Source organism: Tamandua tetradactyla, chromosome 20 (genome assembly GCF_023851605.1).
Source record: "Tamandua tetradactyla isolate mTamTet1 chromosome 20, mTamTet1.pri, whole genome shotgun sequence".
Lineage (NCBI taxonomy): Eukaryota > Metazoa > Chordata > Mammalia > Pilosa > Myrmecophagidae > Tamandua > Tamandua tetradactyla.
In genome coordinates, this window is record NC_135346.1 from 54,326,924 (window position 1) to 54,341,630 (window position 14,707).

General features: G+C 46.4%; 1 protein-coding gene and 1 long non-coding RNA gene across 2 annotated transcripts in view; one reads left to right on the forward strand and one right to left on the reverse strand.

Annotated features, from left to right (window-relative positions):
- The window catches only part of ERGIC1 (endoplasmic reticulum-golgi intermediate compartment 1), a 112,255-nt gene that overhangs the window by 9,777 nt on the left and 87,771 nt on the right, over positions 1–14,707 (forward strand). The gene's annotated exons all lie outside the window — the stretch shown is intronic.
- Positions 1,363–12,647, reverse strand: LOC143664118 (uncharacterized). The gene is made up of 3 exons (XR_013166322.1): positions 11,899–12,647; positions 8,881–8,972; positions 1,363–2,142 (listed from the first exon to the last, which is right to left on the reverse strand). It is a non-coding gene; the product is annotated as an uncharacterized LOC143664118 (long non-coding RNA).

Here is a 14,707-nt window from a genome sequence, read left to right on the forward strand (position 1 = left end):
GCTGGATCCTGGTACTGAGCCCAGGGTCTGCGCACAGTAGGTGCTCAGTAAACATTTACTGAATGAGGAAAGGAAGGAGGGAGGAAAGGAGGCATGGAGGGGCTGAGCTAGAGTCAGAACCCCAGTCTGTGACTGTGGGAACTTTGCCACCCCCCTAACCCCCCAACCCTTGAAACCCCTCTGAACCCCAACCAAGAGTCCCTCCTTAATGTGGCAAAAGGCTCCACCTCTGCTGGGAATGGGTGCTTTGCTACCATATCCCTGTGTTTGGCATGGGGAATGTCTCATTTTCCCTTAAGGGTGTAATGACACCAGAAAGGATTTTTCCCCTAGCACTGGGAGCAGAATAAGGGCCCCTGGTGACTGTGCCCCTGGGAATTGGAAAGTCATTTGTTACTCAGGCCCTGCCCAAAGGAGAGGAGTAGGTGGCCCAGGAGGCCACCAGGAACCACTCCTCTCCCCCACCCCCAGCTCCACTTGCTTGAAATGACACATTAGTCCCCAGAATCTGAGTAAGGGAGGTTGGGAGGCAGAGGACACCTGAGGTTCTGTCCTCACTCCACCCTGAAGATAGGCCTAATTGTTTTCCAGTTTGAAGAAACTGAAGATCAGAGAGGTTGAGGGCCTGGCCCACAGCCACACAGCTGGGAAAGTAACAGAGCTTTCTGACCCCAAGGCTTACTGACTTCAGAGAGCCAAGTTGTCCATTTTTCAGTTGAGCAACTTTATTCTTTCTAGTAAACTGGCAGATTCCCCTAATCATGTGGGGCCCCGGACCACCCCAGAGAGTTATTGGGTTGGCCTGGCTGGAATCGGCCTTGGAATGTGCATTTTCACAAGAGTGCACATGATTCCTAGGATCAGGCAGGTTGATGAGGCATTATGATTCAAGTGTAATGGACTGGATACCACAAATCTTCACTAATGTGGTACTTAATGTTAATTACCAGTGATTATCATGAAAGTATCTGATGGGACTTAAGCATATAGAAAAGCCTTTGAAGATATCTCTGGACTGGGAGTAATTATTTTTTCTCGGCAGATGAGGAAACTGAGGCTCAGAGAGGTTGGATGACAGGTCTGAGGCCACACACCTACTAAGGAGCTGCCTGAACATAGCTTGCCCATGTATTTTCTCTTTACTGCAGGAGTCGTTTGTGTTTTGGTGAGTGTTAGGTCCTCAGGTCCTTTCCAGTGACCCAGTTTTTTGGCCTCTGTGTCCCAATGCATAGTACCCATCTGTCCTCAGTGCTCAGGTGTTTCTGAAAGGAGGGGAAGGAAGAAGTTGCAGGTGCTAGACTTTGCAGTGGGGGGGGGGGGGTTGGGGAGTATAGGAGAAGTAAACATTTCTTGTACATCTCCTTGGTGTCAAGAACAGTGCTATGTACTTTATTTATTTAATTTTTAAAATTAATTAATTAATTAAAAATTAACAACAAATGAACATAAACATTAACATATGAGCATTCCGTTCTACATATATAATCAGTGGTTCACAATATCATCACATAGTTGCATAGTCATCATTTCTTAGAACATTTGCATCAATTCAGAAAAAGAAATAAAAAGAAAAAGAAATAAATCGAAAACAGAAAAAAAAAGATTATACATACCATACCCCTTACACCTCGCTTTCATTGATCGCTAGCATTTCAAACTAAATTTATTTTAACATTTGTTCCCCCTATTATTTATTTTTATTTTGTATGTTCTACTCATGTGTTGACAAGTTAGATAAAAGAAGCATCAGACACAAGGTTTTCACAATCACACAGTCACATTGTGAAAACTGTATCATTATACAATCATCGTCAAGAAACATGGCTACTGGAACACAGCTCTACATTTTCAGGCAGTTCCCTCCAGCCTCTCCATTACATCTTGAATAACAAGGTGATATCTACTTAATGCGTAAGAATAACCTCCAGGATAACCTCTCGACTGTTTGGAATCTCTCAGCCATTGACACTTTGTCTCATTTCACTCTTCTCCCTTTTGGCCGAGAAGGTTTTCTCAATCCCTTGATGCTGAGTCTCAGCTCATTCTAAGATTTCTGTCCCACGTTGCCAGGAAGGTCCACACCCCTGGGAGTCATGTCCCACGCAGACAGGGGGAGGGTGGTGAGTTTGCTTGTTGTGTTGGCTGGAGAGAGAGTCCACATTTGAGCAACAAAAGAAGCTCTCTTGGGGGCGACTCTTAGGCCTAAATTTTAAGTAGACTTGACCTATCCTTTGTGGGGTTAAGTTTCACATGAACAAACCCCAAGACTGGGGGCTCAGCCTATAGCTTTGGTTGTCCACACTGCTTGTGAGAATATCAAGAATTCAACTTGGGGAGGTTGAATTTCTCCCCGAAGAACAGTACTATGTACTTTAAACTTATATCATCTTATTCAGTTCCCACAGCAAACCCATGAAATAAGGGCTTTCATTTCCCCCATTTTACAGATGAGAAATCCGAAACAGAGTGATCTGTTCCCATTTTGACATGTGTTTGGGTACCGGCCTGATTGGAATCAGTAAATAGGGGAGCTGGAGGGATCTCGAGATCAGCCAGGCCAACGCCTTCCTTTTTAGTCGGAGGAACCGACGTTCGGAGCTGAAGGTCCTCATTCATTCAGCAAGGCTGACAGCAGCAGCTGGGTCTGGCACTTCGTACAGCCCGGCTTTCTTTCCCCAACTCAGCTTCAGTTGGCTGAGCCATGAAACTGGGTCACCCTCGAAGCTAGGTGGTTTGTCAGAGCTGGCGTCAAAGGAGGCCCGAGGAGGTTCACCCACCTGCCTGCTCCCTGCCCCACCCCACCTTGAGTCAGGGCTCTTGCAGTGGGGCCTTGCCAGTACGTCACCCTGCTAGGACCTCTGTCTGTTCCATATTCACTAGAGCATGACAAGTCAGCAAGCTCTCAGTCTGGGACTTAGCTTGTCCTTGAGCTGTTGTTCCCTGCTACCAGGTACAACTGTGAGGCACCATGGAGTATGTGAGGACACGAGGCCTTGGAGCCCTTACAGACCTGAGTCCCTGTCCTTCCTCTTACCCCCACTTGCTGTGTGTCCTTAGGCAACTCACTTCACCTCTCTGAGCCTGTTTTCTGATCTGACAATGAAGAAAGAAACCTGGCCCCTGACATAATGCCTCACAATATTGATGTGAGGCATTAAGGAGAGAGCCTCCCGCAACTCCTGGCACATAGTAGGTCCTAATTCAATGGCAATTCAGTGGCAGGGCCCTTCTGCTCTCCTTCCTCCGTTTAGGAAGCTCCTTGGCAGATTTGGTCTTCTAAAGCAGAGGTTGTAAACTGGTGGCATTGGGGGCTGAATTCTGTCCACAGATAAGATTATTTGACATTTAAAAAACGGTAACTTTTGAATTAAATTCCAGAATTTTCAGAATAGGAGATTTCACATAAAAATGGAGAAAGGGGCTTCCTGGCCACACTGGCCTGTGGGGCAGCACTTGACTGTGGTTGAGGGGTATCTGCTGCCTGTTATGGCATATGCCCTCCAGCTCCCCTCCCCCCCCAGCCTACCCTTTACCTCACACATAGCCAGCACTCCTGATTAACAAGACCTGAACCCTAGTTCCCAATGGGCCTTCTTGTTGAACAGGGGAGTCTGAAGGAAAACAGGCCAAGGCAGAGTCCTGGGACCCTAAAAACAAGCACTTGTGAGGGCAGCGCGATGGTGGCTCCGTGGCAGAACTCATGCCTGCCATGCTAGGTTCAATTCCCAGTGCCTGCCGATGCAAAAAAAATAATAAGTAAAAACAAGCACTTGTGTGGGCTGGAATCAGAAGGTTGGGGGCAAACAGGGAGGTGAGTATGGTCAGTTCAGGGGCTTCAGGCACCCTGAGAATATCTCCGAAATGTGAGAACACCTTGTGATGGAACCTAATAGATTCAACCCAATAGAGAGGTGGTAATTAAGAACCCAGATTTCAGAGACAGGCACCCTGGGGTCAAGTGTTCCACCTTGGGCAGGTGGCTAAACTTCTCTGTGCCTCAGTTTCCTCATTTGCAAAATGAGAACAATGGGTTGTTAATACATGTGTTGGTGGCTAATATGATTCTGTTTCCAAATAGGAGGTTTTTTAAGCCTAAGTTGTGTTTTTTTTTTATGTTTTTAATTTTTAAACGTAACAATATACAGACATGAGCATTCTTACCATATGATTATTCCATTCTTGGTATATAATCAATAACTCACAATATCATCACATAGTTGTATATTCATCACCGTGATCATTTCTTAGAACATTTGCATCAATTCAGAAAAAGAAATAAAAAGAAAAAACTCATACATACCATACCTCTTACCCGTCCCTCCTTGACTGCTAGTACTTCCATCTACCCAATATATTTTAGCCTTTGTTTCCCCTAATTTTTTTCTATACCCCTTATCACTCCCTTATCAATCCCTAATATGATTCTGTCTCCAAATAGGTTTTTTTTCCTTCTATATGATTCTTTTTATTTTTAACTTTTTTTATTAATTAAAAAAATTAACAAACAAAACATTAAGAGATCATTCCATTCTACATATACAATCGGTAATTCTTAATATCATCATATAGTTGCATATTCATCATTTCTTAGAACATTTGCACCAATTTAGAAAAAGAAATAAAAAGACAACAGAAAAAGAAATAAAACGATAACAGAGAAAAAAAAAGATTATACATACCATACCCCTTACCCCTCGCTTTCATTTACCACTAGCATTTCAAACTAAATTTATTTTAACATTTGTTCCCCCTATTATTTATTTTTATTCCATATGTTCTACTCTTCTGCTGATATAGTAGCTAAAAGGAGCATCAGACACAAGGTTTTCACATTCGCAGAGTCTCACTGTGAAAGCTATATCATTGTTCAATCATCATCAAGAAACATGGCTACTGGAACACAGCACTACATTTTCAGGCTGTTCCCTCCAGCCTCTCCGCTACATCTTGAACAACAAGGTGATATCTACTTAATACATAAGAATAACCTCCAGGATAACCTCTCAACTCTGTTTGGAATCTCTCAGCCATTGACACTTAGTCTCATTTCACTCTTCCCCCTTTGGGCGAGAAGGTTCTCTCAATCCCCTGATGTTAATTCTCAGCTCATTCTAGGGTTTTTCTCAGTCCCTTGACGCTGAGTCTCAGCTCATTCCAGGATCCCCGTCCCACGTTGCCAGGAAGGTCCACACCCCTGGGAGTCATGTCCCACGCAGAGAGGGGGAGGGTGGTGAGACTGCTCGTCGTGTTCGCTGGAGAGAGAGGCCACATCTGAGCAACAAAAGAGGCTCTCCTGGGGGTGACTCTTAGGCCTAAATTTTAAGTAGACTTGACCTATCCTTTGTGGGGTTAAGTTTCATGTGAACAAACCCCAAGCCTGGGGGCTCAGCCTGTAGCTTTGGTTGTCCACACTGCTTGTGAGAATATCAAGAATTCAACTTGGGAAAGTTGAATTTCTCCCCACTCTCACCATTCCCCAAAGGGGGCTTGCAAATACTTTTCCAGTCACTGATCAAATCACTCTGGGATTCATCGAGGCATCACTCTGGACAAACCCACAAAATGTCATGTCCTACCTGAGACTCCAAGTACTTATGACATTCAATCAAACTATCTACATGAGTTATATTAGGAAATGCTCTAGTCAAAATATAAATTTTGTAACAAATAAACATTTTTTGCTTTAGTCTCACACATAAGGTGACATTTTAAAGTATTAATTATCATCTATTTTCAACACCCTGCAATAATGACATTCCTTTGTTCTTCCTCAGGCAGCAACATTTCTTAAATTTGTACATTGTACATTTCACTATTATTATATACTCTAGGCATTCCTAGATTATACCATCTCGATCTTTACCATATATCTTTCTTTCTGATTTCATTTATGTCCCCAGTCCTCCTCCCTCTATCATTCTCACATGCAGGTTCATTCAGTGTTTTAACATAATTACATTACTGTTAGTTAGTATTGTGCTGTCCATATCTGAGATTTTATATTCAGTCCTGTTGCACAATCTGTATCCCTTCAGCTCCAATCACCCAATATCTTAACCCTATTTCTATCTCCTGATGGTCTCTGTTACCAAGGAAATATTCTAAGTTTATTCACTAACGTCAGTTCATGTCAGTGAGACCATACAGTATTTGTCCTTTTGTTTCTGGCTAATCACACTCAGTATAATGTCCTTAAGGTCCATTCATGTTGTTACATACTTCATAACTTTATTCTGTCTTTCAGCTGCGTAATATTCCATCTTATGTAAATGTCACAGTTTGTTTAGTCAACTGTCTGTTGATGGACATTTTGGCTGTTTCCATCACTTGGTAATTGTTAATAATGCTGCTATAAACATGTAAATGTCCATTTGTGTCCTTGGCCTCGTGACCTTTGAGTAGAGACAGCATATAGATGGGTCCTGTTTTTTAAACCATTCTGCCAGACTATGACTTTTGATTGGAGAGTTTAATCCATTAACATTCAGTGTTATTACTGTATGGGTAGTACTTTCTTCTACTATTTTGCCTTCTGGATTTTATATGTCATATCTAATTTTCCTTCCTTTTACCTTTACTCATAGTTTTCCTTTCTACACTCTTCTCCACACCTCTCTCTTCTGTCTTCATATCTGTCTCTAGTGTCCCCTTTAGTATTTCTTGCAGAGCTGGTCTCTTGGTCACAAATTCTCTCAGTGATTTTTTGTCTGAAAATGTTTTCATTTCTCCCTCATTTTTGAAGGACAGTTTTGCTGGATATAGAATTCTTGGTTGGCAGTTTTTCTCTTTTAATAATTTAAATATATTATCCCACTGTCTTCTCGCCTCCATGGTTTCTGCTGAGAGATCTGCGCATAGTCTTATTGGGCTTCCCTTGTATGTGATGGATTGCTTTTCTCTTGCTGCTTTCAAGATCCTCTCTTTCTCTTTGACATCTGACATTCTGATTATTAAATGTCTTGGAGTATGTCTATTTGGATCTGTTCTCTTTGGGGTACACTGCATTTCTTGGATCTGTAATTTTAAGTCTTTCATAAGAGTTGGGAAATTTTCAGTGATAATTTCCTCCATTAGTTTTTCTCCTCCTTTTCCCTTCTCTTCTCCTTCTGGGACACCCACAACACATATATTCATGCACTTCATATTGTCTTTCAATTCCCTGAGTCCCTGATCATATTTTTCCATTTTTTTCCCTGTAGTTTCTGTTTCTTGTTGGATTTCAGATGTTCTGTCCTCCGGTTCATTAATCCTATGTTCTGCCTCTCGAAATCTACCATTGTAGGTTTCCATTGATTTTTTTCATCTCTTCTACTGTGTCTTTCATTCCCATAAGTTCTGTGATTTGTTTTTTCAGACTTTCAGTTTCTTCTTTTTGCTCCTTCCTTGCCTTTTTTATATCCTCCCTCAATTCATTGATTTGGTTTTTGATGAGGTTTTCCATGTCTGTTCGTATATTCTGAATGAATTGTTTCAGCTCCTGTATGTCATTTGAATTGTTGGTTTGTTCCTTTGACTGGGCCATATCTTCAATTTCCTTAGTGTGAGTTGTTATTTTTTGCTGGCGTCTAGGCATTTAATTACCTTAATTAATTTATTCTGGAGATTGCTTTCACTTCTTTTATCTAGGATTTTCTTGCTGGATGAATTTGTTGTTTATCTGTTCTTTGACATTCTGTTCAGCTTTATCTGAACCTTTAGCTTAAGTTTTGTTTAACAGAGGAGAATTTTTCAGTTCTTGTTTTCTTGTTTCTTGCCCTGTTTGTATGGTACCTTTCCCCCACACACACTTAGGAGGGTCTGCTTAGATATTATAGACCCCAGCCAGATTTTCCCAGACCAAACTGGCCTCCTATCAGGAGGAAAGAGTCACCTGCGTCGGTTTTCCCTGAGGGTGGGACCCAGCAGGTTGAAAGACTTTCCTGTGAAGTCTCTGGACTCTGTTTTTCTTATCCTGCCCTGTGTGTGGCACTTGTCTGACTGCAGGTCCCACCAGCATAAGATGATGCGGTACCTTTAACTTTGACTGGGGGTTTGTTGGAGACAGAGGAGAGGTTGTAGGCTGGTTTTAATGGCTTCAAATTACCAAGCCCTGGTGTCTGAATTCCTTGATGGAGGGATTCCACCTGGGTGGGCCTTCACCCCTCCCCTGAGGAAGGCACAGTCTCCAGATAAGCCCCCAAAAGAGCTCACTTCTGCCTATGCCTGGGGCAGTTGCAGCCTGAAAAGTCCTGCCGCTGTATCCAGAGGCAGTCAAGCCTTTGTAGATACACAGCCACAAAAACCTGTTTCCTTCTTTTTTTTCCCCCTTTTTCTGTCAGTCCTGCCCCCTTGGTGCCGGGGCAAAAATGAGCAACCTCCACTTTGATCGGGTTCACCTAAGCTGGGGGCCTATTTTTAGTAGTCAGAATGTGTTAATTAGTTCCACAATTGGTGTTTGATTGTGCCCAGTCGCTGCTGCTGGTAAAGTCCTTTCCTTTCCCCTCTGGGAAGCGGCCTGTGGGGGAGGGGCGCTGGCTGCCACAGCTTTGGGAACTCACGGTTTTGGGGGGTGCTCGCAGCCGGTCCAGCTGGTCCACACTAGCGTACAGTCTCCAGCCAACACAACAAGCAAACTCACTGCCCTCCCCCTGTCTACGTGGGACATGACTCTCAGGGGTGTGGACCTTCCTGGCAATGTGGGACAGAAATCCTGTGTGTCTGTGTGTCTGGTCACTGATGTGGCCCCAGGAGCTGTTCTGTACTGTTTCTGATTATTTAGCAGTTATTCTGGAGGACGAACTAAAACGCGCACATTGTTAAGCCGCCATCTTGACCCGGAACCAGGTTTTTTTTAGAATTATTTTTTGATTAAACATAACATACAAACCCAAACATTCTTACTATATGATCATTCCATTCTTGATATATAATCAGGAACTCACAATATCGTCATGTAGTTATATATTCATCATCATGATCATTTCTTAGAACATCTGTATCAAGTCAGAAAAAGAAATAAAAAGAAAATAGAAAATAAAAAGAAAAACAGTAAACTACCATATCCCTTACCCCTCCCTTTCATTGATCACTAGCATTTCAATCTACTAAATTTATTTTCACATTAGTTCCCCCTATTTTTTATTTATTTTTAATCCATATGTGTTACTCGTCTGTCAATAAGGTAGATAAAAGGAGCATCAGATACAAGGTTTTCACAATCACACAGTCACATTGTGAAAGCTATATCATTATACTGTCATCTTCAAGAAACATGGCTACTGGAGCACAGCTCGACATTTTCAGGCAGTTCCCTCCAGCCTCTCCGTTACACCTTAACTAAAAAGGTGATATCTATATAATGCGTGAGAATAACCTCCAGGATAACCTCTCGACTCTGGAATCTCTCGGCCACTGACACTTTATTTTGTCTCATTTCACTCTTCCCCCTTTTGGTCGAGAAGGTTTTCTCAGTCCCTTGATGCTGAGTCTCAGCTCATCCTAGGATTTCTGTCCCACATGGCCAGGAAGGTCCACACCCCTGAGAGTCATGTCCCACGTACACAGGGGGAGGGTGGTGAGTTTGCTTGTTGTGTTGGCTGGAGAGAGAGGCCACGTCTGAGCAGCAAAAGAGGTTCTCTAGGGCGTGACTCTTAGGCCTAATTTTGAGTAGGCTTAGCCTGTCCTTTGTGGAGTTAAGTTTCATACGAACAAACCCCAAGATTGGGGGCTCAGCCTCAAATAGGTTTTTTAAGCCTAAGGTTTTTTAAGAGACAGTCTATCAAGTTTCCTGCAAGATCTGTGTCTGGAAGTCCCTAGTAGAGACTCAAGTAAGTAGGTCTGTGCCTGCCAGGACGTGAGCTGGCTGAAAGGAAACTGCCAGAAAATCAGGTGCATTGTCAGCATTTGATGGGACAGCTAGTGAGCAGGGAGCAGAGTTGCCTTTTTCTTTTTTCACACAAAGGCACCCACTGCAGTAAGGGCTGCAAATCTGGAGACAGTGTCTGAGTGTCCAGTAGCTGAGGAAAGGAACAGACCTGAGAACCCCTCTGTACCGTGTCCCCAGGGTGTGAGGGCCATGGGGAAGCGGCCACCTGGGCCTCTGCCTGGGTCTGGGCCTCTACTTGAGCTCAGTCCTCAGAGCCATCCAGGCCACCCCATGGGGAAAGGTCACCCCAGAGACAGCTTGTACTTTTCCAAAACGCACTTACATTCTGCCCCGGTGCTGTGGGTCTGTGGGCTGGGTGATGAGCCTGCAGGGGCTTGGTTTCCACTGACCAATGCCATCTGCCCCAGTCTCTCCCCTCCCAGGGTCTTAGGGGCCTTCTGCCCACAGCAGGCACCAGGGGCCTGGGCAGGGAGGTTTCGCTTTGGAAAGGAGCCAGGGCCTTTGGGGAACCATAGAGACCCACGGTTAAGAACCTGGTCTCCTTGTTCACCACTGGATCCCCAGGGCCTAGGACAGGGTCAGGCACCCAGAAACCTCTTAAACATAGGTGTCGAATGGCAAGTGAGCAGAGCCTCGCTCCTGGGTTTGAATCTTGGCTCTGCTCCTTGCTTCTGTGATTTACTAGCAACTCACCCACACCATCAGTGGGAATTGTGCCTTCCTTTTCAGGGTAACATTAAATGAGATAATATGGGTAGATTGCTCATCCCAGCACCTGCCGTGGTAAGTGCCTGGTCCACATGGCTGTGACTATTATTTGGGACCTTGAGACTGGCTGCCAGATGGGGCTGTAGCCCTGTGGGTGACGTGTGACAGTGTCCTTTTGGAATCTTTACCCGAGCAACCTGGCAACAGCAGAGTCTCCCCTCACCACCCCCTCCCCCGCATCCGTCCAAGAAGCACCTGCATGTGCTTATGTGTTCTAAGTGTGCAGGTGAATGTGTGCCTGTGGCTTTGCTGCAGACCCATAAGGTGGCCGTAGGTGCCCTAGCCAGTGTCATGCCATGGGGCTTCCCAGTGTAGGACGTGGGGCATGGCCCTCGTATCCACCCTCTCCCTAGGCCTCAGCGGTTTGCCACGTGTTGGTGTGGCCTGGGAAAGATTATTGCCCAGAATATTTGACATGACCCCGAATGCATGTACTGCATTACCCAAATTTGTTATGTGAACTGCATGTCATAACGGCTCAGTCAGTACTGATTTGTTATTATTCTGCAGGAGATTCCCCATGGCGTGTGAGAGGCTCCTGGGCCTGCTCTTGCCTCTGGGACAAGCAGTTAGAAGAGTCCCGGACGCAGTCCCCACTGTGGCGTCCACTGGCTTCTGGAGCTCCCTTTATACCCTCCAAGAACCCTTGAGGTGCGAGGTGGAGGTGGAGGGGCTGCTTGGGCCTGCCTAGAGTTCTGGTCCGTAGCGGCACCCCCTGCCAGCTACCACTTTGCTGTTTTCAGATGGCCTACCCAGCATTTCCCTCACTTTACCACCCTCCGCCCCCCCACACACACATGCAGTCTCTGTGGGAAATGAATTGTTCCCATTTTACAGGTAGGGAAACTGAGGCCCAAGGTCTGCCCAACGGGCTGGCCAAAATGCAGCTCCTTGTGGCCCCTCCCTCGAGATTGTGATGTGGAAAATAGGGTCTGGGCCTCTGTATTTTACACAGCCTGTTTGGGGAGTCCTTATCACCAGCCAAGTGGGAGGTGCTGGCAGGAACTCTGAGTCTCACAGACCCTGCCAGGCTGTTTGCTCAGTGGGGCAGGGCACATCCTCTCTCTGAACCCTTCTCCGTTGGCTCAGCTGAGAGCTGGGGAGAGTGCTAGGACCCACCAGGTAAAGCTCTGAGCAGTTCACACGACTCGCTTTGGACAGTGCGGCATGGGGCATGTTGTATGAGTTCGGTGAATACAGGCTTGTTATTATTCCACAAGGGATTCGTTATAAAAGCAATTTAAGAGAATGAAAGACATGTGTACCTGTAATATGCGTATGTGTATCTTCCTGTCTCCTTTGAGGTGAGACTGTCACGGAACGCTGGGGTCAGGGTTGCTCTGTGCCCATTTTAGAGACGAAACCGCCCATTGGTCTGGATCCAGGGGATTCAGGACCTTCACACGTCCCGCCCCACCTCTCTGGGGTGGCTCGGCCAGGCCAACACCTTCTTCCCGAGTCCTTCTGCTAAGATGGTCTCAACCCCAGGCCACGCTTTGTGTGTTCATTTGCTCATTCGTTCGCATAACCGTTATCCGTTGTGCTCCTACTGTGTGCAGCACCCATTGTGCTGGGCCTGGAGTGTGGAGTTGGACATGACGTGCACGACGATGCGGTCCCCATGCTTACTTTCCAGTGGGGACGGTGAACAATTGGACGACCAAGACTTTTCTGATCAAGAAAGTCCAGGGAACAAAGGGAATGTCCTGAGCACCCTCTGCCCAGCATTCAAGGAGGGCCCCTCGTGATGCTCCCGCCGAGACCGCTCATGAGCAGAGCCAGTCTGCATGGGACGAGTGGTCCAGGCCCACGCAGAGGCAGAGGCAGGAGGACCTGACCAGAGAACGCCTGGGAGGTGGTGCCGTGCAGTGCAGCAGCGAGGGCGCACTTTATCCTCAGCAGCGAGGAGGGGGTTGACCTGGGGCAGCCGGCCTCCGGGCGTGGCTTGGGCAGCTTCTGTGGGCTGTGCATCCGAGGTCGGCCTGCGTCCCTGGCCAGGTCAGCCTCTTTTGGCTCTTGTGGCATCCAATCTTTTGGCCCAGAGACCTCTTGGCTTCACATCTCCCGTGTTGACTTTATGTTTTGTAAGTGTTGACCTCAGTCAATCAGAGGCCACTCATGAAATTGTCAGTCACATCCCACTAAATTACATGATAATAATGGACTGCTGACTTAGTTTGTGGCCTGTCAGCAGGCAGGAACTTGATAACCCCTGAGGGCAGAGAAAAGACACATGCCTCATGTGTGGCCCTGTGTCCCTTAGGGGTGGACAGTGTCATTTTTGTGAGGGGCTGGCCTGCAGGAGTGAGTGAGCCTGGGTTAGCTGGGCTGAAGAAGCTGTTTCAAGGGTGCAATGCCAGGCCCAGGGGGGTAGATTTGATCCTTACCTGCCAGAAACTGAGTCCTATTGGAAAGATGAGGTTTGTAACACATGGGCCAGAGGGGAGCTGAGGCTGTGTATGCAATAGTGCTTGACTGGAAGAGAAGCAAACGACAGCATGAGCAAAGCAACGAGGGAATCGGTGGGACTTCCTGGAGGCGGGGCATTGAGAGATGAGCCAGGTGGGATCCATGGCAGGGAAGGGATGGCATTGCAGCCAAGTAGTTCTGCAACCCACTGAGAGATTGGGAGGTGAGGGTAGCAGTGAGGGGGATAAACAAGCAGGTGAGGTGGACCGAGTTTGTAGGCTCCCTGGAGGAACTTGGCTTGGAGTCCACATCAGGAATGGGGAGCCATAGTGGGTTCTTGAGGAGGGGTAGTGCTTAGGAGGAGGAAAGGGGTGAAGTGAATGAGAACTTTCTAGGGCACAGAGGAAGGCGAAAGTGGTTTCCCCGTTTCCCAAAGATTGTGGAAGAGTGTTCTTTCCTTTGGGATGGCCCTTCCTTCCTTACCCCCTCATAGAGGCAGAAGACAGATGGTGGAGGCTGACCTGGGACTGAATTCTGGCATCACCTCCCCTTTCCTGAACCCTGTATGGTGGGGAACACGGTATGATCTACCTCAGGGTTCTGTGGAGCATAATTAAACCATGCACATAAAATGCCTAAGCTCACAGACAGCATTTGGGGAATTGCTGCTACTGTGTCATTAATTAGGGGCTGGGGACCCTGAAAACCCCACAGCAGGAGATTCCAGTTGGGGAATTTTTAAACCTTTTCAAGAAAATATTGTTGGGACCCAGGACCACTAGAGAAACATGTCGAAGTGTGATGTGGAATTTCCTGAAAATGATACCATAAAAAGAATGCCCATGATGATGATGGTTCCTTCATCTCCAATTAGGAATAACTACACTTCCTTGTCTGTGAAATGAGGCTGTAAGATAGCTTGCTTTGTGATTCTATTGTGAGGATTAACTGGGCCGGGGCAGGTGAAACATGTGACGTGGCCTGGGCTGCAGTAGGTTCTCAGTTAACATCCCTGAAACAGTCCAGTTCATTCCCCTTTTCTGTCCCTTCTCACCAGAAGTGTCAGCATCTCTGCCCTAGCCATTTGGAGGTGATGCTGGTAAATTTGTTTCGTCTCCTTGCTGGGGTCTCTGGGGCAAGTAGCTTTCCTCCTCTGCATCCTCAGTGTCACTGAAATCCATTGCCTTGTGTGCTCCAGGGCAGCGCCACAGTCCTGGTCCCACCCCTTTCCACTTGTGACACTGAGCTGGTCCTTCTACTCTCCTAGGACTCAGTTTCCCCATCTGTAACATTGGGCTAGTTATGGATCCTCCCCTAAAGATTATATAAGGTCAGAAAAAGAGAGTGTATATGAATGCCAGCAAGTATCCAGGGGGTCACAGACCCCCTCCTCCTGAGCTCCTGTGTCACCAGGACCCAAGGCAGCCCCTTCACATAAGACTTGAGTCCCTCCCTGGGTCCTTGTCTCCCAGCTTCCCCTGTGGTTCCTAAAGTAGAAGTAGAAAAATCTGGGGCTGCCATATGCTCTCTGCTTTACCCCTGTTTTCACTTTTTATCCCCTGAAGCTTCTTGTTCAATCGTCCATCCACTCACTCACACATTCCTTTATAAATACTTATTCTCTCATCATGCTTGGCCCTGGGGCTCCAGCGGTGAGCGGGAGCG